Source organism: Rhinolophus sinicus, chromosome 2 (assembly GCF_057876585.1).
Source record: "Rhinolophus sinicus isolate RSI-liver-muscle chromosome 2, RSI-T2T, whole genome shotgun sequence".
Lineage (NCBI taxonomy): Eukaryota > Metazoa > Chordata > Mammalia > Chiroptera > Rhinolophidae > Rhinolophus > Rhinolophus sinicus.
The window spans coordinates 123,468,643-123,493,501 of NC_142502.1; the positions used below are offsets into that span (position 1 = coordinate 123,468,643).

The following is a 24,859-nucleotide window of genomic DNA, read 5'->3' on the forward strand; positions in this document are numbered from 1 at the left end:
ATCTCCCCCCCACCCCCCACGCCTAAATTTTTCCAACCAGCCCTATTCAGGTGGTAAAATCAGTGCTTGCATATTCCTGGAGGAACTTGTGTTACGTTTAATATTTACGGCAATGAACATCTGCTGAAACAAGCATATTAACTGCACTCTGTTCTGCCGCTGGTCATCACTTATTGTAGAGCTGGGCTTTTTTTTCCTCTTTAATTCAGTAGAGAGTCCACATGTGTCTACAGCCGCAAGTGGTATGCACATGAATATGTAAACATGTAAAGCTAAGCTGCTTTATGACGTGTAGTCATTGAGCTGATGTGTGGATGTGTGTGTATTTTCAATGATTTCGGCTTCTAGTGACTTTTGCCTTCTAAAGCCAGGTTTATCAAACTAAACTAGACACAAAGCTAGCGCCTCATCGAGCAGATTTTAATAAAAGGTGCAAAGATGTCTAAGTACAGCTTGCTCTGCATAACATGGGCACCTATAAAATACACAAGGATGGGTCCTAATGTAATAAAACTTTTATGTATTACACTGGGAACTTCAAAGAGTCAATGTCGAAAGAATATGAAACATGTTATTACTCTATAAAAGTTGCTAATTACTGTGTTGTTGCTCCTGGGGTTATTTCAGCCTTTCATTTACAGATACCTATTACTTTACAGGTTTACATTTAGGAATGTTGGTTTCTGGCACAAATTCAATGGGTTTCCAGATAGAAACTGTGCTTTAAAAATGACTTTTGCTTTTCAATGGCACTTTTTCAGTTAAAGGGGAGAACCTATTGTTTTGGCATATTTTCATGCTGTTTGTCTGCGTACTGACTCACATTGAAACCCCTTCATGATTTTTACAAGTAATATTTTGAAATTATCAGCCGTAATCCGTGGGCTTTTCTAGCACAGGGCCTGAGCCTTATTTCCCTTTGCATCCTTAGTTCCCAGGTGAGTTACCTGGAGCACAGTTATACAACAAATGTCTGTTGAATTTACTTGAAATTTACATTAGCTACAGTATACTTACTATTTTTAAAAGTGAAAAAAATTACGCAGTTTTAAAAAGTTGCTATACTGGCAGTCAGATTTTAATCAAGGCATCAGTTTATGTTTGCCTTATGAAAGTGTGCAGCCTCTTGCTTACAATATAGTAGGACAGTTTGGCTCGACTGAGAGAGTGATTCTAGCTTGCAGATGTGGAAATAACATTTTACAGAAGCTTATATATTTCTGATAAAGATAAACCAAACTCCTTGAGTATGCATTTTAACACAGACATTTTCTCAGTTATGGATGAATTTTCTCAGTTATGGATGGTATTTTCTTTCTAACTCAATTTAATGGCTTATGTTTAAATTTACAAGTTTTTAAGTTTATGGTTACTTTTAAATTATGAGTAATCCACAATAACTAACATTTGTATACTTCCTGCGTGTCAGACTTTTTTATATCCATTGTTTTCTTATTTGAATCTCATAACAGTCCTGGAGGTGGTAAGTGGTAGTAGTCCCATTTTATACACAAGGAAATGGAGGCTTTGAACTGTAAAATGACTTCACTGAGACCATAAAACAAACCACAGCAGAATTTTTTTAACTAACATTTACTGCACGCTTACATTTAGCAGACACGGTTCTAAGTACATGACGTGCTAATTCTGTTCTAAGTACAGAGTACATGTTTTAGCTCATTTAATCCTCACAACAACTTTAGGAAGCAAGTACTGTTGTTATTCCCATTTTACAAATTGGGAAATCGAGGGTAGGGAAGATCAAGTAATCTGCCCCAGGTCACACATCTAGACTTGGAGGCAATGTATTTGAACTAGGCATTAATTTCAAAGCTCAGTTTTCTGGTTTCAGATCCATTGCATTTCCCACACTACTGCAGATGACTCCCAGTTTATGTGGGCTGCTCTGAAATTAATTACAAAACAAAACCTTGATGGATTGGCAGTTCAGAAAGAGAAGGTCAAAGTCCTAAATGATATAAAACTAAAAATTTGAAGACAAAGTACCATGATTTAGGAAATTATGCTTTATATGAATTAACATACATACATACATACACATACACATACCCATATATATGTATAAATTTAAAGACCACTAAAAACTTCTTCCTTTAATTATAGAAAAATAGAAAAAACACTTTTCTTTTGAGAGGTTGGGGGAAGGTATAGTTTAATGGAAAAGAAACTGTATTTTAATTCCTAACAATTTTTTTCCAATTGGTGGGCATCATTTTCTAATAAAACCAATTGCAGTTTGTTACTTGTGACTGTGGCTTTGAACCTGAGCTGGCTTAGTCTAGTGGTCACAGAAAGTGTCCCCATAAGACTATATAGTCTCCATATGACTGTATAGTCCCCATATGACTGTAGAGACAATATGAAAAGAAAAACTCGGTGCTGTTGTATATAATCGATGTAGACAATCAGCTGATAATTCAAGAACCATCTTCTCTGCCTCCTTATATACTCCCCCCCCCCCCACTCAGAAACACCTCTACTTATTTTTCAAGGGAGGTCTTTTGACCTCCAGGTAGCTGTTTCAGCTTTTCTTTTCTGCCATACCTTAAAGTTGAGAAAGGTAAGACCGACTTCCACCTCTAATTCCATTTCCCATTTCTGGTTTGAAGTGAGAGTGGAGAATTTGGAGTAAGGCGAAGATACCCCTTCTGTACCCAGCTCCATAGCTTCATTCTGTGGAGTTGAATCCCTGGACACGTGGGGATTCAGTAGGTTCACGGGGGCAGATGTCCAGAGGCGCAGCGCCTGTCCTCAGCCTTCCCCTCCATCTCTTTGCTCTTCTTCCTGTTCTCCACCAGCTTTTGATCAGCTGCTGGGCATGTAAGCCATTCCTCAGGGCCTTTTAACAGGCTAACTGTTGCTTTTATACACTTAACAAATATTTATTGATTATCTCTTAAGTACGAGACCTTATGCTGGTTGCTGTAGGGGATACAAAGATAAATAACCATGGTTGTGCATGTTATTGTCTAGTAGAGGAATGAGAAGGGTGAAAAAGGAAGTTTTCAGCATTTTTGATTCAGAAGAAAGACCATACGTGGGAGTGGGGTGGATGGTAGAAGAGGGAAAGAAGAAAAATTGAGTTAAAAAAAAAAAAAACTTCCATAGAAAAGATGACCTTTGAACTGATTCTTGGAAGATAAATGGAATTTTTACACACTGTGGGGGTGGGGGGTATTGAGAGGACATAGAGGCATCTTGGGCAAAGAAAGCACTTGAACAAAGGCTTAAGATGCAGAACTTTGTAATCGTGAGTTGCTTTCAATGAAGGAGAAGTTTTCCAAAAGGAACTTAGTCCAAATTAGATTTAATCTTTCTTAAATATAAACACATTTTAGTTACTGGGGAGAAAGTCTATTTGAAATACAATAGTAAATATTCAGATCCCTCTCTACAACCCCCTTCCTCCCCCGCCCCCCCACATAGCTTCATGTAGGCCAGAAGCCATTTATTTCTGTTCAGCTAGGCATTTTATAATCTTTCAAATTTGAACCATTTGAAGCTGTAATAAATGGATAGTTTCATGCTCATCAATTTGTTCAATTCAATAACAGAGAATATTAGGCAGTACTATAGGGTAGGTACTGTAGAGCAGTGGCTTTCAAATGTTTTAGACCATGACTCACAGTAACAAATACGTTTAACATTACAACCTACTACATTCCTGCACACACATACACATACGTACCTGCAACAGAAGTGTCATGAAATTACACTTATCCATGTATGATGGATATGTATGGTGCACTTTGACAATTTCTATTTCTTTTTCATTTTTTAAAAATTTCCCATTCATGGGTTGAAACATGCAGTTTCAAAAAAAAACACCACACAGACACAAAAAAACACAATAAACAAAAACCCAAAACACCCTACTGTAGGGAATGCAAAGAAAAGATAGAGAGTTTGCTGGGAACTTGTAGGGCAATAAGCCATACACATAAATAGCTGCAATACAAAGCTGACATAGCCAGTTTCAGAGGATGCGGGCACATCCAATTGAGAGAGTGGGACCTTCATGGTAGAGTGGCATTTGAAATGGACCCTGGACAAGCAGAATTTCAGAAGGAGAAAATAAAAGGGAGGAAAGTCCACCCGTAGGAAAGACTGTGAATAGAAATAAGGAGGAATGAAGTGTGGAGCTTGTTTAGTGAACACAGGGTGGACATGGCCTGCACTCCTGGCGGGGGGGGAAGCAGAGCACTGACAATTTAGTCTCCAAGTGGGTGCTTTCCAGGAGTGCTGATCTACACACTTGGTTCTCTTCAAAGCGACCGCTGGCGGACATGCTCAGACCATAGCTTCCTCCAGACCTCCTTAGACAGGCTTCCTGGCCCTTCACAGTGTCAGCAAACTACCTCAGACCCCTGATCTTGACCCTCAGGTACCTCGACTCCCTTTCCTCCAGTCCCAGCAAAGCAAATATTTCAAGATCTACCCCCATTCCATTTATCAGCCTTCAGGGAACAAGGCAGTGCACCAGGACACAAAGGGCAGAAGTTGGGGAGCATGGTGGGTGGAGGCACCACCACCTTCACTTAGCAGGACTGAGCCCTGGTGTTGGTTCTGCAGCAGATTGGTCTAGAGCAGTGAAGGTGACGGCACTCACTCTCATTGGCTAGAAGTGACTCTGTGCTTGGCTGCAGGACTCTCGTTGGCTGAGAGCCCCAGAGCTCGGGAAAGGGACTCAGCAAGTGCAGGGTGAATGTATTTCCAAGAAGAGCGGCTTTCCACGGTGAGGGCCTGTGGGCTGCAGCCATGAAGGAGCTGGTGGCCAGTGTGGAGAAGGCAGGGATGTGTGAATGAGAAGCAGTGAAGTGCTGGCGGCAGGTAGTTGAGTACTACATCTACCCAGCCCATAGGTGGTGTGTTTTGGAGCAAGCCAGGTGAGGAGACAGGTAATTGAGGGTGCCGAGGACGCGAGCTTGCTTGGCTCGGGGCCACCAGGATAACTGGGGGAATGCATAAGATGTTCAGATGGGTTTTAACCAGATGCCTTTTGATGACGCTGAAGATGAGTGTTGCGTGTGGGGAAATGATTCCTTCCTGTGTTCCAGATTCTCTTTTTTGAAAATGTAGGAGGGTTAGAAAATGCTAAGAATCTATTTTGGGAGAATGTCCCTCTGAACCAATGGGTCTAATCATTGACACTTTAGGTTTAACAACTTGGACGAGGCCCTTTGGCATAATATTGATTAAAGTAACAGTGAAATTAGGGGAAAAAAATTAATCTCTCAAAATGGAATGCAAGATTTTGTGTGTGTGTAAATGAAATTTGTAACCTGGAGTAACTTTGCCTGTTTAAATTTTCTTTCTTTTGGGAATGAAGCCTTGGTGGCAAAATCAAGGCCATAAAAAACGATTTTAATATCATTTAATGGTAACATAATGTTTCCTTGCTTTATTTCAAAGTGAAATCCATAAAACTTACATTCAATTTTGCCTGTTCCCTTTTGTCTGGGAATTTAACTGAAGTTTCTGAATTCAGCTGTCTCCAGCCTTGCTTTCTGTTTGGCCCTGGGCAGCTCACTATTTTTTTCATTTCCTACTCTCAGTCTTGGTTTAATCACTTACAAAGTGACAGCACTTATACTGGCCTACCTCATAAGATTGTGATGTTAAGTAATAAAAGTGTCAATTGCTTTGTGAATGCCAAATGTAGTTCTTTTATACCCTTTGCTTCCTTAAAAATGCCTCTTCATCATAAACAAGGAAGGATACAGAAAGGCCACATTGGGTCAGGTCATCCATGTGGTGCAGAGTTCTGTGCCTGGAGATGGCACGCAGGGACATTTTTGAGCAGAGGTTGATCGTTTTTCTTAGTTGTACATCATAGTCTAGCAGACAAATATGCCTTTACTTATGTTGTACTACTAACATGTAGATATATTAACCATTACATAATCTTTGATGTTTCATGGAGAATGTATTGAATTACCACCCATTACATCAAATGACTTCATTTGGCACTGTGGGTCTCATTAAATTATGTCAGGCTAATCATAATTTAGTTTCAATAGAAACAAAATACACAGCTACACTAGGGTAAGAGGATACCACACCATCCAAGAAGCTAAAGGGGTTGAGTCTGTGGAAACGTAACACCTGGGGACATGAGAGGGGCCCTCAGAGTGTTTGAAGGAGTTGGGAAGTGGGGAATAGAGTTGTTCTGGGTTGCTCAAGGGCATGAGAAAGACAGTGGGTGTGACAGTATCTAATAGCTCTGTGATAGGGCTGTCCTAGGCTGTCTTAGAGGTAACCATTTCCTGTCTCTAGGAGGCTGTAGACCCCCTGCCAGGTACTTTGTAGAAAGAGATTCCTGGGTAAGTGGACCAGCCGCAATAAGTTATCTCCCAGAGGTCTTCCACCTTAAGCATTCTGTGATCATTCCATTCATAGGGTTGCAGAATCCAAAAGTGCAGAAGTCGTTAATGGTACTTGTGTCTTCTTTCCCTTTGGAGTTTCTCCACTCACAGGTGGAGAAAGGCAGAGGGTACTTAAACTTCTTCGCGTAGTTTCTTCCCAGGAGGTTCATTGTTGGCTGAGGGAAACAAAAGTGACTAACATAGCAACTCAGTTTCGAGCTAGGTGCTTAACTTGATACTGAAAATAATTTTATTTTTCCTTTTTTGTGGACAGGAAATTAGTTTTCAAAAATCCTCTGGAGTGTTGTAGTGTGAGTCTTTTAGTTAAAATTTTCCTGTCATACCTGTACTGTTTACCTGAGTTATGGAGTGACAGAACAAATTTTCTGTCAGTGTTCATTGAAAAGTTAATTACTTACTGGGCAGTTTAGATAGAAACAGGCTTGACTTCAGTGGATCATCTCCAGTTCTGGGACATAATCTGTTTTTGTTTTCAAATTTCAAAATATACTTGTTTTTCTATGAAGTAAATCATGTGGAGGAGGAGAACCAGAGCTTAGCAAACTATTTTGAGGATGTAGGTCAGTATGCTCTCTATATTAACTGTCACCCAGGCTCGCTAGTGCTTCTCAAACTTGAATGTGCATCCAGATAACTTTGGGATATCGGTAAAATATCAATTCTGTTTTAATAGGTCCAGGGTGGGGCTATGATTCTACATTTCTAACCAGCTGGTCCACAGACTTACCTTTGAGTAGCAAGAACTAAAGGGATAAACATTCCTTTGAAAAAGAAGCTCTTTCAGAATACTTCATTTTTCTTCCTTTTTATTTTGGGGTGGCTTTGTATAATAACATTACAATTCCATAATTCTGGGAAGTTACATTTAGATGCAGCATTTATTTTATTTTTGTGCGTCTTTCTAATATTTCTGATGAGTGAGGGGGTGGTTAATTGTATCCTAGTGGGGCTATAGTGGGAAATAAACGCGAAAACCTAAATAAACACAGTTTGTAATAAATAGGCTAATCCCTTTCTAGAGCTTTACAGTTCTTGTCAGTCCTTCAAAGGCTGGTTCCTTCTGCATCAGGAGAGAATGCTGAGGGCCTGGATGCTCTTATAGACACTTCTGGATTTGTCAGGAATCTCACCATAACTCCCGTAGGAGCCCAGCACTCGGCCCAGATGTCCACATTCTCTCTTTAGGAGGGAACTGGGGTGGGGAGTGGCATTCGCCAATGCCCCAGAAGGGGCAGGCAGCTCTTTGCAGAATTACTGCATTACCCTGTGGCCATAGCTGAAAGTGACACCTTTCCTAGTGTCCTAGGAAAGTGTCAGACACCTGTCGCAGCACTGCTGACCATCCTCCCCCTCAGCCCTCACCACAGTGCCCTGAGTCCATCAGGTGGTGAGACTGAGCCGCACTCTCTGTGTTTCATTTCCCATCTTATTTCATTAGAAAAATACGTGTAGACAGGACTGATTATGTGAGTAAATACAGCACAATTGACTGAATTGCTATGAGATTGGTGTGAGGTTTATTTATTTTATTCTTAATGAAGGTTTGTGTGTGTATGCGCATGCTCACACACACACACACTCACACACACACTCACACAACTCACACAACTCACACACTCTCACACACTCACACACACTCACACACACTGTCACACACACATTCACACACACTCATACACACACTCACAGACTCACACACACTCACACTCACTCACACACACACACACTCATACACATACTCACACACACTCAAACACACACACTCACACACACACTCACACACACTCACCCACACACTCTCATACGCACATGCTCACACACACTCACACACACTTCCATTCTCTGAGATGGGCACAGAAGACAAGCCTGTTGCCAACAAGAGAAAGCCAGATTGGGTTTCAACAATTGTGACTTTCAGATTTGGAAAAGAAAGCTGACTTTTCAGAACTAGTAGTGACCAATTTAACTGCAGCCTTGGGACGTGTGATCCTACAGAGGAAGTGTGTGCAGTGCCTTCTAACCCATTCGTTGTTTGGGGCAGGACTTCTTATTTGTGCTTCTGGTGGTCACGAGACTGCCTTCTACATCATCATCCATTATGTGACCTGACTAATTGTGTTTAACCACTTCTTGTGATCTGCAATATTACGTCCCTCTAATGTAACTTCTTCAGACTGGGAGGAGAGAGCGCGGCTGTTACCCTCAAGCATGGATTTGGGTCAGGCCCGTAGTAAGGAAAGCAAGTGTTTGATTATTGCTTTGGTTTGTACTAGTGTCATCAAATTCATGCATTTTCTTTCACATGGGAGAAAACACTATTTATTGGCTACCAATATCTGGTACAAAGAATGGAGTAGTCAGGTGATTTAGACACCTGTTGCAAAACAAAAAAAGGACTCTCAGCGTCAGTGGTTTGCTTCGGGGAGGGGGGAACACCTGTTTTGTTCCTTATAAAAAACACACACAAACAAATGAAAAAGCAACTGATGATAGTCAGCTGAATTCTGCACTTCGGTTGCATTATTCGGACTTTTAGCCTTCACTGGGAAGACGGGCGGTCAGCGTGGCCCTGCTTGCTCCTTCTCATACCAACCCTCTTCCATGGCTGAGAGCCCGCTGGTGTCGTTCCTCAGGACTGCCGGGCTGGAAGGGGCCGTTGGGGGTTAAGGACTTACCTCAGACTAACAGGCAGGTATTGGCTGTGGACTCCGCAGTTGACTGACACAGAGGCTCAAGATTCAGAAAGTTTGCTGCCTCCACTTTCTGAAGTGTCCTGCCTAGCCCCTCTCCTGGTCTGACGTGGTGGTGGGTTCACCTGACAGGAGGGTGTAGCTTTAGAGACCCTCTGAGCAGAATATATGAGCTGTCCGTCATAGACTGCGGCATCAGCAGTAATGGGAAGCCCATGCTACTCCAGAAAGCATCCGTGTGTAAGAGCCTTCTCTTTTTGATGTCTAATCAAATGGCTTACCATTTTACAGTGGTATATCAGCTGCACCCCGAGCTGTGTGGCTCTAGGGGGAAGACTTGGGCCTGGCCTGTGCTGTCAGGGCTCAGGTTAGGGTGATGCTCAGGTTAGGGTGATGCTGTGCCTGACTGAGCGCCAGTGCTGTTGAGGGATATTTGGCACTCGGGACAGATGCTGTGTGCAGAGCCCGCCGTGTCCTTCTCAGAAGCATGTCCACGCACAGGAGAGGGCCATGTGGGCCATGTGGACTCCTGTTTGGGTTTCTTTCACTGAAGATAGGTCCTTTCCCGGAATATGGCACAGCCTCTTCTGAGAATTAAACCTTTGAGGTGACTTTCCCTTAGAGTGTGTTTTTAATAAGCAGAGCTTCATCTCTTAATATGAGCAGAACAGCTGACAGTCTTTTGTGGAAAAGCTGGTGAATTTTACCTACTTCCTAGTGACCCTGCCTCTTTGCTCCCAACCCCCCCTCTTGAATTAAAACTCCAAGGCTGAGTTAAGAAATTCTGTGTATATATATTAAATATTTATAGTCTAAAAAGAGAGTATGGGTATTTTAGTTTCTAATATTTAGGTAGGTAATTAGTTACATAAATTAATTTGTATTCTTTTCCTTACTCTTATCCCTCAGCAGGACAAAAATGATATTTTAAAGCCCTTAAATACCAGAGGTACCAAAAAAATGTATACATGTCACTTGTAGTCATCTTTTGTTACTGGTATATATTGAGTATTACAATTTTAATACAGTTTTTTCCTTTCTTAAAATATGTATACTTTTTTTTGGTGCCCTCTGTATTATATACAATGATGTAACAGAGTATGGATACTTTAAGTTGCTCTTTATAACTTTCTTCCTCTAGATTTATAGGTTTCTGGGTTGAGATGAACAACTATGTATCCAGCCAGAAGCAGAAGTGAATAGACCCCATTTCTAGTTCTTGATGTGTTTGTACTTTAGCCAGGAACAGATTATTTAAAATAATCTCCGTAGAGTTTTATGTGCTCTAATAAGGAATCCTATGGCATACTATGGGTACCCTACTCGGTATGGAGTTTTAGGGACGATTTCCTGGAGAAAGTGACATCTAGATTGATGACATGTTTGGATTTAAACATGCTGCCTTTGAAGTACCTGTGGGCCATCCTGGTAGAACTGCCTGCAGAAAGTTTGCTGTATGATAATGATGTTTAGGAAGAAGGTTAGGACAGGAAAGCAGATTTGGGAGTTATCAGCACACAGATGCTGGTGACAGTCACGAGATTGGACGGGATTATGCAGGAAGAGTGAGGAGAGAAGGAGAGGTAGGCTGAGGACACTGGGACGGCAGTGGGAAGGAAGGCAGCCCCGGAAGGAGGTTAAAAAGAAGTGGTCTGGGAGGTTGGAGACCAGGAGAGATGGGGGCCATGGTCAGCTGCTGTAGAGCAGTCAGTCACCTTACGTGAGAAGGTTGATGTGGTCTGTGGAGTTGGCAGTAGGGTGAGAGAATAAATGGGAGGTGGGCGAGTGGACAGTCTGAATGCTCTCTCTCTCGAAGGGAAAGGCGAGCACACTGATGGAGGAAGGTCTCAGAGAAGGCAGTGGGTGGGCCAGGCCCAGAGGAAGAGGAAGAGGAAGAGGAATAGCATATGGGTGGGTATAGTTATAGATATATTGGGGGCAGTGGAAACTTTAAAAAACAGAGCTGTGAGAAATGGAAGTTGCAGAGAATGAAACTGCAGAGAAGAGGGTACTGTCAAATATTTGCCTCTAAAATATCAGTGATAAGTGTTTCATAGATGTCTTTGGATCAGTGATGAATGAATGAAAAGCCTGCATAAGCCACTTGAGCATAAATTCATGTCACACCATCCATAATTTAAGTGTTTATAGAAATACTTTTGATTCAGAAGTAATTGGATGAGGCTACAGAGCCAGGAAAAATTTGTGGACTTTCCTAATTGTGGACTACCTAAATGGATTTTTTTTTTTTTAAATCAGGTTTAACTTTTTGATTTTTTTTTTTTTTTTGGTATACTGATTATGTGGAATCTGAAGAATAGAATAAACAAGCAAACAAAACAGAAATGGACACATAGATACAGAGAACAAAATGATGGTTGCAAGATGGGCGGGGGTTAGTTGAGGGGATGGGTGAGAAAGGTGAAGGGATTAGGAACTACAATTTGGTAGTTAAAAATAGTCATGGGGATGTGAAATACAGTATGGGAAATATAGTCAATAATGTTGTAAAAACTATGTATGGTGTCAGATGTATACTAGATTTATTGGGAGGTTCACTTCATAAATTACCTAACCACTGCGTTGTACACCTGAAACTAATATAAAATATTGAATATCAACTATAATTAAAAATACATATATTTTTAGTCATGGGATGTAAAGTACAGCATAGGGAATGTGGTTAATGGTATTGGAATATCAATGTACAGTGTCAGATGGGTAGCAGACTTGGTGGGGTTATCACTTGTTAGGTGTGTAAATGTCTGATCACTATGTTGTTTTGTACTCCTGAAACTGATAAAAAAACAAACATACACATCATTAGTATACTTAAATGAATTGTTAAAAATTGTATTCAAACCCGCAAGACTGGCAGGTGCCCCAGGATGTTCTGACATCTCATGGTGGTATCTCCTCAGAAGGCCACTCAGTCATCTGGCCTCAAGGTTTCTTAGTGTTTCTTATGTGTGAGGAGGTGTAGTGAGTCCTTTACACGTACCATGTCTCATTTACTCTGCATAACCTATGAGGTAGGTCCTGCTAGTCCCTATTTCATAGGGAAGGAAACAAAGGTGTAAATAACTTACTCAAAGACCCACAGCTGGTACATGTAGAGCTGAGCTTTCCCCCAGGCATTGGGGCTCCAGAGTTCTTACACGTGGCCACCTAGATCCTATAAGAAATCTCTCTCAGTGACAGAATTGTAGGGCATGAGTTCAGAGGTTCCTTCCCACCTCAAAACATGTATGATTGTGTGTATGTAGAGCATACACATATGCATATAGGTACACCTATATGGTCTGTGTGGAAATGAGGTGTGTATGGAAAAACATTTGAGATTTACTTTGTGTTTTTTTTAAAACCCAGAATGAATAATATACTGTGTCCAAATTACTACATATTTTGGACTAGTGGCATTCGAATTAAACAGGCTTTCCTATGCAAGGAGCATCTGTCATTCATTGTCATTTAGGTATGGCTTTTTGTCTGTGTTTAATATGTATAAAAATATGCTATCTATATATCTTCTCTTAATCATTTCTATACTCATAAAACCACACATTTGACAAAGTTTTCTGTGGGAAGAATATGGTAACAACTGTTCACCACAGCTGGTCAGATCTACATCACACCTGAGTGTCACTCTACGGAGAACAGTAATGGGGGTGTGGCACTGCAGTCAGTAGAAGTACCTGAGGAAAGGAATCTGAAATTGTGTGTAAGGTGACTCTGTTTCAGGTAGATTACCTTGCGGTTTTTTGTTCCTACATAAGAACAAACTGTCTCTTATGGCTGTATAACTGACTCAATAAAAAGTGTTGCTTTGATGACATAGAAAGAGTAATTGGGCTTAATTTATGTCATGAGATATTTAGGTGAAGGAAAATTAATAGATTCCTGGCTTAAGGAATTTTGACATACCGAAACACATGACAAAAATTACTTTCAGTGTCTTCTTTAAAAATCCTTGAGAATAAGACAAATTTTAAGGTAAGTTAAAATATTCAGTTGGCTGAATTCCAGAAAGAGACGATTTGATAATGAGAAGGGAAAGGGGTTTGGAGCCAGCATACAGCGGGCTCAGGTTTGGACTGTGATTTACGAGGTGTGTTACCTGAAACAAGTAACTTAACCTTTGGGCCTGTTTCCTCGTGCACCAAATGGAGATAGTAGTGCCTACGCCACTGATTTGTCACGAAGATTAAATGAGATAATAAACATAAATTGCCTGGCACATAGGAGGGCCTCAAAAAATGGTAACTTTATTATTAATTCTTCTTTTCCTTCTCATGGTTACTGAATATTTTGATTAGCAGTTGTATTCAATATTTGTATCATTCTGTCACTTAAAACATATTCACAGGCATTTATGTGAGTCACTATTTCAGTTTGTATCTTTGTAAAAAACTGATTATCTGTTTTTTCGAGGTCTGCTTTATTTAATGACTATCGCAGTCGGGTATGGAAGGTCGTCCAATACTTTCTTCCATTGCACACAAGAACTCTTTCTTATTGACTTGAAAATCCTGCTCAGTGCTGATATAATGAGCCCTATGCATTGTATGTAGGCGCTAAGAAATGTCTGTTTATAAAAATTATTATATGTATTTTGATTAAAACACAAAACAGAACTTGAAAATTGGTGAAGCAATTGTATTATTAAACTGTTTAGTTTAGATGAACTTAGGAGCAGTGACTTTTGATAGCCCAAGTGATGAAATTTCTAGTAATTTTTTTTTTTTTTTTTCTGTCAGTATCAAACGATAGTCCTTCTCCTGTTTTGGATGGGTGGCTACCCCTTGACCTCATATCTCTACTTTGATCCACGTCCACATGCTTGCTCCCCAGTTTCTGAACTGAGAATGATCCCAGATTCTCCAGTTGGATACCAGCCCACTATGGTCTTGATACAACGAACCTAAGTCATGGATTCAGTATTTCTGTAGACTTCAGATTTGGGTGCTCTTTGCTCTTGGTCTTGATTTACCTTCTTCTGTCATCACTGCGTTAATTGCTGATATAGAATGTAGGGCAGATTTATATCAAATCACTTGATTCTGGCAAACCTGGTGATGAGTCATTACATATTTCTTTCATACTGAATTGTGAAATCAACATCCCCAAAGGGTAATTTATGACATTTATCAGGTTTGTCTACTTACAGATAAATTCAAGTGACAAGGAGGGCTAAACGTTAGGATGGCAGTTCGTATGTATCAGCTTTTGTCAGGTGATGCTGTGCTAATAAACAACCCCCAGATGTTAGAGGCTTACCGTTTCCAAGTGTAGTTCTTGTCCACGTTACATGCCAGTTAAAGGTCAGCTGTGCGCTAGTGTCTTTTGCGTTCTAAGACCCAGGCTGACAGAGTGCACCTTTTTGGAATATGCTGTCCTCTTGGTGGAGGGTAAAAAGAAACTCTTGCTGGATGGGGCAGATGTCATATGGCTCCTGTTGCATTGGCCTAATAAATCATAAGGCCAAACCTGACATCAGTAGTGTGGGAAATATCCTCCTTTCATAAAGCGTCACCTTGACGGCTAGCATGTCCCCTGGCAGCCTAAAGGGAGGGCATGGAAAAATTGGAAGCAATAATACAGTCTACTATGATCAGTATTTTTTTGTTTATCGGTATTTTTTAAATTAAAGAAAAATAGCAAGATTCAAAAAAGAGCTTAGAGAACTGTCTGGTAGCATGCATGTCCTTTTATATTATAGAAGATTTCTGCCTTTGGCCCATCATTCTCTTTTTAATGGAATTTACCACCTCTTGAATTTTCATTGCAAAAAAGGGGGACTGATGAAAATGTTTTCATTCAAAGAGCCAAAGTTTCCGTATTACAGGCTTAAAACATTAGGGAAATTGTTTTCGAAAATGTGCTCAGAATTTCATCTTTAAACAATTTGCCTTCACCATGTAGAGAATAGTACTTTAATTCAGTTACTAGGTTCTGATTCTTAAATTAATAACTTGACTTTGCTTGCCTCTGACTAATTAGAATCAAATTGTGGATGATTGGGAATCCAGACAATAAATTTTGCAGAAAAAGAAAAGTCTCATTAATGTTTTCTTTAACCAAATATTTACTTATAATTTGAGCTGACTGTGTTTCCCCGAAAATAAGACCTACCCCAAAAATAAGCCCCAGTTAAGATCGTCAACCAGATTTAGTGCGTTATGACAATGTCCCAGAAGAAGATGACATGACTGTATTTGAATAAATGTAGATTGTTGTATATGAAAAATAAGACATCCCCTGAAAATACGCCCTAATGCATCTTTTAGAGCAAAAATTAACATAAGACCCGGTCTTATTTTGGGGAAACATGGTAGTTTTGATTTTTGGGAAGATTTAAACAACAAAAGAAGATGTGGGAACATACAGAGACAGAGGGAATGATAATTGGCCAGGGATATGAGTGAATGAATGAATGAATAAATGAGTGTTTTTGAGATCCTGAGGTAGGAGGTGTGAAAGGCATTTGCTGGAACTTAACAGGATCTCTTGGAGCTGAGGCTTAACCTTGGCTCACTTTATGCCTCCCGGATCTTGGTATAGGCAGGGTCTATATTCAAGTCTTCAGGAAAGAAATAAATGTCATGCTTTTCTGAAACAGAGAACCGTATTCCTTTCTGTGTATGTTTGGTTTACGTCACTTACAAAGAAGCACATCCAATATTGTTGTAATCAGGTATCATTGCTTTGTTAATTCTGAGGAAATTGAAGAAGATATGAGTCCACACCAATATCGTGAAGTGCTTCATGGTGTCACAAATCTCTGGGAGACGAGGCTGAAGTAAAACTATGAACTAAATAAGTGAAAACGTAGACATTACTTTCTAGTCTGTGTGAGCATCGAGATGTAATATCTTGAACTGGTTGCAATTGGTATAAAGTGCTCTGAAGAAAATCCATTAGAAGAGAATTAAAACTTGAACAGGTTAGTGTTCTTTAATGGGCGTAACAGAAGATCTTTTGTTGCTGCAAAGCCTTTTCTAATTGTCACCGCTTCAACTTCTTTGTTATAGTAACAAAAGTATCTATCCTGCCACATTTTCTAGAACTGTGTGTATACCAGGAAACATTTCTCTTACCCAAATGTCATGGATAGTTTAAAAAGCCAAAGGAACTTCTGAATTTTATATTTCTCTATCTCAGGTTGAGCTTAATGAAATTAGCAGAGCAAGCTTTTTAGTGCTTTTTAGTTGCTAGTAATTGTTTATTGATGGAAACACTAATCACGGATATTTTTACTTTGTATTTTGTATATTGATCTTGTCTCCTGCAACCTTGCTGAATGTATTCATTCATTCTAATAGGTGTGTGACTGTGTTTGTGTGTGTGTGTGTATTCCTTAGGAGTCTAGCTACATAAGATCATGTCATCTGTGAATATAGTTTTCCTTCTTCCTTTCCAATTTGGATGCATTTAAATTTTTCTTTTTTCCTGTTTGGCCTGTTAGAACCCCCACTACAATGTTGAATAGCAGTGGTAAGAGTAGCCATCCTTGTCTTGTTCCTGATTTTAGGAGGGAAGTTTTAGGTCTTTCACTATTAAGCATGATGTTATCTGTAGGTTTCCATACGCTTTATCAGGTTGATGAAGTTCTGTTATATTCCTAATTTGTTGAGTGTTTTTATCATGAGAGAGTGATTTTTTTCAAGCTTTTTCTGCATCTATTGAGATGATCATGTGGATTTTTTTCCTTTATTATTGTTGTTTATTATAATGACTGATTTTTGTGTGTTGAACCAACCTTGCATTTCTGGAGTATCTCACTTGGTCCTGGTGTATAATCCTTTTGTACACTGCTGGATTCATTTTGCCAGTACTTTGTTGAATGACTTCTTTTGAAAACAGACTTCTCAAATTTCATTTTGATTTTAGAAGCTCATGAACATTGGAGAGGAAAATAAAGAAATGTGTTTTTCCCAGGCCTTCCCCATGGAAATATGGAAGCTTCATTTCTGCACATATTCTGAATGACTGTCCTTTAAGTGATAATCAAATTTCAGAATTCCCACATGGTGTTAAATTATATGTCACATTCAGGTTTTAGGTTGTGACCTGTACAAGTCATTCATTTTTTGGCGGGGGGGGGGGGGGCATGGGGACTTAGTTTTCTAATCAGTAAACAGGATTATGAGAAAATGAAATATGGTAATGTGAATGTGCTCATAAGATGACTTCATGATGGTAAGATATAATTATTTGTATTGTAGAGATATGTAAATATAATTATTTAGCACAGGGTGACAAATTCAAATACCTTCAGGGGCTAAGAAGACCAAGTAAATGTCTGAAGCAGTAACACAATTGGATGTTCATTTTACTGTCAAAATGCCATACACACACACATATGTATATTTTGTATGGTGACAGTTCTCCCTGGTGTGTGACTTGGTTGGAGGCAGGAACACAGGAGTAATTAAGAGTTAATCCTGGCTCTGAACCAGATGTTATGAGTCCTGGCGCCCACTCTGTCGCTTGCTTGTTATGGATAACTGTTTGTCACCTGCGAACTCTGGAAAAGCATAGTCAGTTCCTACCGTGTTTCCCCGAAAATAAGACTGGGTCTTATATTAATTTTTGCTCCAAAAGACACGTTAGGGCATATTTTAGGGGGTGTCTTATTTTTTCATGTACAACAATCTGCATTTACTCAAATACAGTCATGTCACCTTCTTCTGGAACATCATCATAATGTACTAAATGCGTCCGTCTGGCTGACGATCTTAACTGGGGCTTATTTTCAGGTTGGGGCTTATTTTCAGGTTAGGTCTTATTTTTGGGGAAACACGGTATCACAAAGGATTGGCATCAGGATGAAATGAGTTCACATGTGTAAAGTGCTTTGCAGAGACTTAGTAAATGCCGTTCCTTGTACACATTGATGGGCTTATTTTAAGAACTTGCTCAAGAGGGAAGTTAGAAGCTGGACCAGAACCCAGACCCCCTGATTCCCAGGCTGGGAGAGAAGAGAAAGGAGTCACTTCTCTCCAGAGCACTGTGTTCACTGTTCTGTCACTTGGTTTGGTGCTCTCTCTGTGTCCCTCCGTTCCTCCTCCCCTTTCTCGCTCTCTCTTTTCTGCTCCCTCCCAAAGAAAGAAACAACTCCCTCATCAATCCCCTTCTTTCTCTCTTAGCCTTGTAAAGCTGGGATTCTTAAACTGGAGGTCAGGGAACCCCCTCACATCATATGTACATTTTCTTTCTTTCGTTTTGGTCTTTTCTCAGAAGAGAGCCTACAGCTTTCATCAGACTCCCAAAGGCATCCGTGACCCCACTTGTGTGAGGGAGGAAGCGTCTGTGGCAGCAGCCGTTTTCCATCACAAGCAGAAGCTGGGGTGGCGCTTGGGGAGAAGTGTAAGAACTGTATTCCTTTGTTAGTGTTCCCGGCTGCAGCGGAGAGTGGGCACTAACCCCGGAGCTCGGCAAAGCCATTCTGCCAGGCACAGTGATTTTATCATGAAGACGCTGCGGAATCTCTTCTTGACTGTCTGAACAAGCCGAGACTTAGAGTCACATAGCTGGAGCCTGCAGACAGTGCAGGCCACGATTTGGAATGTCAGCCAGGGAGAACTCAGAGCCTGTAGGGCTCTCACGTACGGCGCGGGGGGAGTCAGGTGGCTTTGGTTTGTCTTAATTGCAAATGAGCTGTGGGACATAGCCTTTCTCATAACTGCTAAAAGAAAAATGCTGGTGTTCTGTGTTTAAAATAAAATTAAGGGGGCCCACGTGTTGTATAAGGACTTAGGAATTCAAATGCATGATTGCAAGAGCCATTTTATAAGAATACGTATCACACTATATGCCAAGGGCTTTTCAAGTATTAATTGCAATTTGAGTTATCCTGAAGGTCACGACTCGATGACAAAATCATGACCAAATAGCTTCACATCTCCCTTTTATAGCCCTAATGTAGCCCTCGATTTTTTCCCTCCATTATGCAATATTCAGATTTAGAACACAGTAGCTTTAACACAACTGATGGCAGTGCACTTTTTGTTGCAGTGGCAAGATCAAAGACTTTTTAGTCTGGCCAGAGTGCAGAAGTGATCCATTTCTCCCTGGCAGTGAAGCGGAAGACAGTACATGTTGGGGGCACTTAAGTAACCAGGGGCAGACAGGAGGGCTTTATCAGAATAACATTCTTTTGCCAAGTATGTGTGATAAAGCCAGGCTGAGACTTTGGGAATTTGGACCTGATCTATAGTTAGCATCCAGAAACCACTGTGGGGCTGTCACTGGCTAGGAGTTTCCAGTCACAGTTGCAGCTAAAGTTAGATAATTTAGGCATATAGGACAGTGTTTGCACTGTTTTCAAGTTTGTTTGTTCATTTGTTCACTAATTCATATTTCAACCCGTCTCAGTTTTTCCTGACATTAGGTTTACTTATGGGACATTGTTAGAAGGATCTGAATAATTCTTGATGAGACAAACCCATACTTGGGCAAAACCATCTTAAAAAGCTTTTTAAAGAACCAGATATTAAAAATTACTAAATCAAGGAAAGAAATGTCAATAGGAATTACTTTCTTTAAACGAACTTAAAGAAACCACATATATGCAAGAGCTATTAGGTTACATCTCACTTTTCCCCCCTAATAGACATAATTTCTTTACAGAGCCTGGCTATTGACTGTTAGGGGAGAGTTATTGATCAACAAGAGGCCAAATGTGGACTTAACCTCTGGCCATGCCTCTCATTGGAATCTGACTCTTTATTTCCGTATCTATAAAGTGGGGATGATGATACTATCCTGTCTACCTCATGGGGTGGTGTGAGAATTAAATGAATGCCTTCTCACAGCGAACCCAGGACAGTAGCTTACACGCAGCACTCAAATGCACAACTATTTTTTTCTCCAATGCTTCTGTGCATCAGAAGGAGCGACGGGTAAATCAGTCAGTTGTAGATAGAGGTCCTGTCACCTCATCGAGTTGTCCCTTCTCTCCTCTCTCTGTGAATCTAGGACGTGGGTGCAGTGTGGGCCAAACCAGTCCTAAGCCATGGGAGAGAGTGCTGCGGTGGCTTCTGACTGCTCTGCAGGCTGCGTTGCTAGTTTCTGAGCCTCCCTTTTCTTGACCTCTGTGTGGCTCCCATCTTTGCCTTCACCGTCATCCTCGGTTTCCACCTTCATCAGAGCCATTCTCTCTTGGAGAAGTACAGACTTCACTCTTCAGGTCCTTTGGCAGCACCGTGGAGCAGGGAGCAGCATTTCTGTATTGTCCTAGGGGCTGAGGTGGGTGACCCAGGCTGACGGGATGCAGGTTACTCTGAATGCTTATCATACAGATAAGTACGATATGGTAGCCGCTCTCTGGTCCCACTGGACACCTGGGGCAGGAAGGGTTAACCACGTGCCTAAGTGTTATAGCCAAGGGTTCTGGAGTCAGGGTTAGATTCTTGGTCTGTCTGCTCTGAAGTAGAAATTTGTCAGAAAAGCCTCCAAAATGCACTGATTCTTAATCTTCATCAATAAATCAGCCATTTAGTCCAAACAATACAAATTATTTCCTTCAAGGAGAACAACTGAGACACACTGTTAGTGCTGGGTGCCAACCTGTGCTTTTTTTTTGGAGTCTTACTCTCTTTCCCCCCCTGATGTATAAACCTTCCCTCCCTCCCTCTCTTCCTCCCTTTCTTTATGTAGCTGAGATGGTAGGCTTTACTTTTGCCTCTTGTCTTCAGGTGTCAGGAAAACGATGTATAAGAGAGGTGACAGATCTGCAGAGGGTTTTGTTTTTTAGTTTCAGCTCAAGTTCCAGATAAAAAGTATAGAGGAACAGAAAATGTTTAAGATGAATTATATTAATGTTTTAATTAGAAGTATATCCTTTGACAGTTATACAAAATTGTAAGCAGCCGTATAATACTATACAAGTAGCAATAATGGTGAAGACCTACTAATAACGAATAGCGTCTTATCTACATCCTCTCCAGTCATCACCATAACCTGCCGCAGCAGGCAGATGAGGAAACCAAGACACAGTTGGGTTTAAGTTCAAGTGTGAGAAAAGGACATAGTGCCATTCTGATTGTAGAGCCAAGCAGGTGTTTCCTCTCTCTCCCTCTTTTAAAGGATACGGCAGCTCCCTTAAACTGTTTCTGTAAACTGTGGCTCTTATTCTTGGTCCGTTTGCTGTGTCTGAGTGCTGGACGGCTGGAGCAGGCACTGTATGTCATACCCTACGGAAGTCATAGCGACAAGAATGGCAGTGAAGTGTGTAGGTAGTCAAGAGCAAGGAGATACAAGGCCGGCTGTTCTGTGTTCAAGGCCAGGAGCTCAAGGAACATGGAACTTCAGGGAGACTGACCTCTTCATCTTGTCTTATAACGAATGAGTCAGCCTCGTAGCACCCCTTCATCCAGTACTCAAGACATACCACATGCAACTAACTATCAGACTTACCTTGGACCCAGATGAAAATAAGCTTCAAATCAAGGAGCAAACCCTCGTCTAGGACCTGGACCACCAGGAAAAGTTTAGATTATTATCTGCAAGGATTTATGAAGCTGGGGAACTTTGAGTTCCATTGGAGGGCTGGAAGGAGGTACAGTAGCACAATTCATTTTGTAAACGTGTTCTAGAAGATCTCCCCATTGCTGGAACTAAGCAGGGTCTGTGCGTTCCAGCTGAATTCAACACGCACTGGTTGTGCACCACTGTCAAGTAAGGGGCAGAAGGCAAGAATGAGAAGTATGTTAAGATGGTGTCTTCCCTGAGGAGTTTACAACTTAGAGAAACTTCAATTCTGCTAGTTTCTAGTTGGCTTTTTTCTTTTTTTTTTCAGATTAAGTATACTTTCCTGTATGTTACACTTAATTCCATTTGACACAATGTTTCCCCCCCCCCCCAAACTTTTATTTATTTAAGTGTGTTTTTCCAGGACCCATCAGCTCCAAGTCAAGTAGTTGTTTCAATCTAGTTGTGGAGGGCGCAGCTCAACAGTGGCCCATGTGGGGATCGAACCGGCAACCTTGTTGTTAAGAGCACTGCGCTCTGATTAACTGAGCTAACTGGCTGCCCCCCATTTGACACAATATTTTTAATTTGAGGTTTTAATTCTTTCATTGGGAGATGTTTGCAAGTTCACTTCACTCAGTTCAGTCTGCAATCAAATAAGCCTGTTCTGTGTCATCATTTGCGCCACTGATTAAAAGCAAGACTTGAACAGAGCCTTTTGAGATGTTGGTTTGTGCTTCTCGGTCAAGACCCAGTCATACGCATCTGTGCATGGTCTTGTAGAGAGAATTCTTTGACTAGATGAAGGATTGAAGGAATGATCTCTAAGTCTCTTCCAGCTCTAAATACAGTCATCACAGCACAACGACATTTCAGTCAGGGATGGAGCACAGATATGACTCGGGTCCTAAAGGATTATCACGGAGCTGAAAAGTTCCTATCGCCTAATGACGTCGTAGCTGTCCTGACGCCTTAGCACAACGCATTGCTCACCTGTCTGTGGTGATGTGTGTGAACCAACCTTCTGCGCTGCCAGTCGCATACGTTACGTACAGGACGTCATACCTGATGATGACAGATGACTGGTTTGCGTATGTACCATGCTATACTTTTTCTCATTAGAGCATATTCTTTCTACTGATAAAAAAGTTGCTAAAACAGAAGGCCGTGTTACGCCAGCAGCAGCCTCACACATCTCGTGTTCACCATGTTTCTTAATGGCATCGCTTTCTCTTGTGCTGGATTGAATCCTGTGTTGTTTGGTACAGTACATGCTGCACAGGCTCGGAGCCCAGGAGCAGCAGGCTAGACCACACAGCCTAGGTGTGCAGTGGGCTAGACCATCCGGGTTTGTGTGAGTGCACTCTGTGACATTCGCACAGTGACGAAATCACCTAATGGCACATTGCTCAGACCGCATCCCTTTTGTTAAGTGGTGCATGACTGCGTGTGATTTTTGGTTCAAAATAATAAAAATAAAAAGCCTTGTACAGCCATGAGTTTGAGGTGGTAAAAACTTTCCGCAGTGTTTTGGATGGTATTCATAGAACCTACAACTTGACAAACCTGTATGTTGATTGATAGTATGTTTACATTTCAGGAGAAGCTGATTCACCTGGCTTCCAGATGCCCATCTCTGGCAACCTTGTGCTCCATCTTAGCTATGAACTGACATTGTGATGTGAACTGAAGTTCTCTGAGCCGGTCTGTGTTACTTCCTAGTTGGAATATAAAAAATATGTACATTGTGCTAATTGAAACATTTATTTCAAAGAAAAATTTGCCAAGTGAATTGATTTAGGGGAGAAGGAAGAATGTGTTTCTGAAGGACAGAGTTGTTCACAATATAAGCAGGAGACAGGAAATGTAGACAACTGGGTTAGAGTGTCAGCAAAAGTCACCAATTAACTGAGCGTCCATTGGCGGACATTCCTTGAACCTCTCTGAGTTCTTAGATTCCTCTTGGATAAAAGTAGAGGTTTGGCTTAAATGCCCTCTAGACTAGTAAAACTGGAATTCTGCAGTGCTGGAAAGGACACTTCACCTGGTTAGTTTCTGTTAATGGAAAAGATAGTAGAGGATTGGGGTAGTAGAGGATTAGAATTTGGGGATTGGCCAGGTGTTTTTGCTCCCTGTTTCCCCAAACTCCTCAATTGGATTAGATCACGAGGGAGGAAGTGACATATGTATTAGTTTCCTGTTGCTGCTGGTGCCACAAACTTAGTGATTAAAACAACACACGTTTACTATCTTCCAGTTCTGAAGGTTACAAGTCTGCAATGGGTTTCTCGGGGCTGAAAGCAGGGTATTGGCAGGATTGTGCTCCTTCTGGGGGGCGGGGAGGGGTCCTAAGGGAGAATCTGTCTCCTTGCTTCTTCCCACTTGGGAAGGCTTTCCCCATTCCTTGATCCTGGTCCCTTCCTCCATCTTCAAAGCTAGCCGTCACCTCACTCTGACCTCTGCTTCTCTGACTCTCCTGTCTCCCTCTTATAAGGACCTTTGTGATTAGATGGGGCCCATTGGGATAATCCAGGATAATCTCCCCAGCTCAAGATCTTTAACTTAATCACATCTGCAAAGCCCTTTCTGCCACATAAGTTAACATATTCACAGGTTCCAGGGAGTAGGAGGTGGACATCTTTGGGGGCAATTATTCTACCTGCCGCACATATATAATGTTGATAGCATTGCATTGGCCCAGGAGAGCCTGCTTCTTGCTCTTGAAAGAAAGATTGCCAGCAGATTAAATCATTTTTAGCATTCATGAGGAACCTTCAGTTGCACTGCTCCAGCCTCTTGTGCCTCAGCAGGGAGTTTATTAAAGGGAAAAAGGGGAGAAAATGGGAAGAGAACTACACAGTTGGGAGGCAGTTTTATCCACTCAAATGGAGTCAACAGCAAGGCCTTCACTTCAGAAGGCGAGGGTAAGACGTAGTCTGATTCAGTTGTGCAGAGAAAAAGGCAGACCGGTTCCCAGGGCCAGAACTGCAGGTATTGTGAGACTGGTCTCTCAGGAAACTTGGTGCGATGTTAGGTTTTAAATTCTCTGGTTGTTCCCCTGCAATGGCTGCCTTGCATTCGGTGTTGAGGAAACATGCACTTACTTTCCAGCCTTGGAGGCTTTTGTGAAAGCACTGGAAGTTATCAAGTTCTCTATGGGAAAGAAACTCCTGTGTAGAGTCTGAATGTGACACTCGCAGCGTTTATAGTCCTCTGCAGCAGAAGCAGTCTTAGTATCTCAGGGGTGACATTTTAATCTTCACTGCATTAGATAAGAAGTTATCTTGC

The 24,859-nt window shown here is 41.2% G+C and overlaps 1 protein-coding gene across 10 annotated transcripts in view; it reads left to right on the top strand.

Moving 5' to 3' along the window:
* AFF3 (ALF transcription elongation factor 3) overlaps positions 1–24,859 on the top strand; it is a 545,430-nt gene that overhangs the window by 45,159 nt on the left and 475,412 nt on the right. The window lies entirely within an intron of this gene.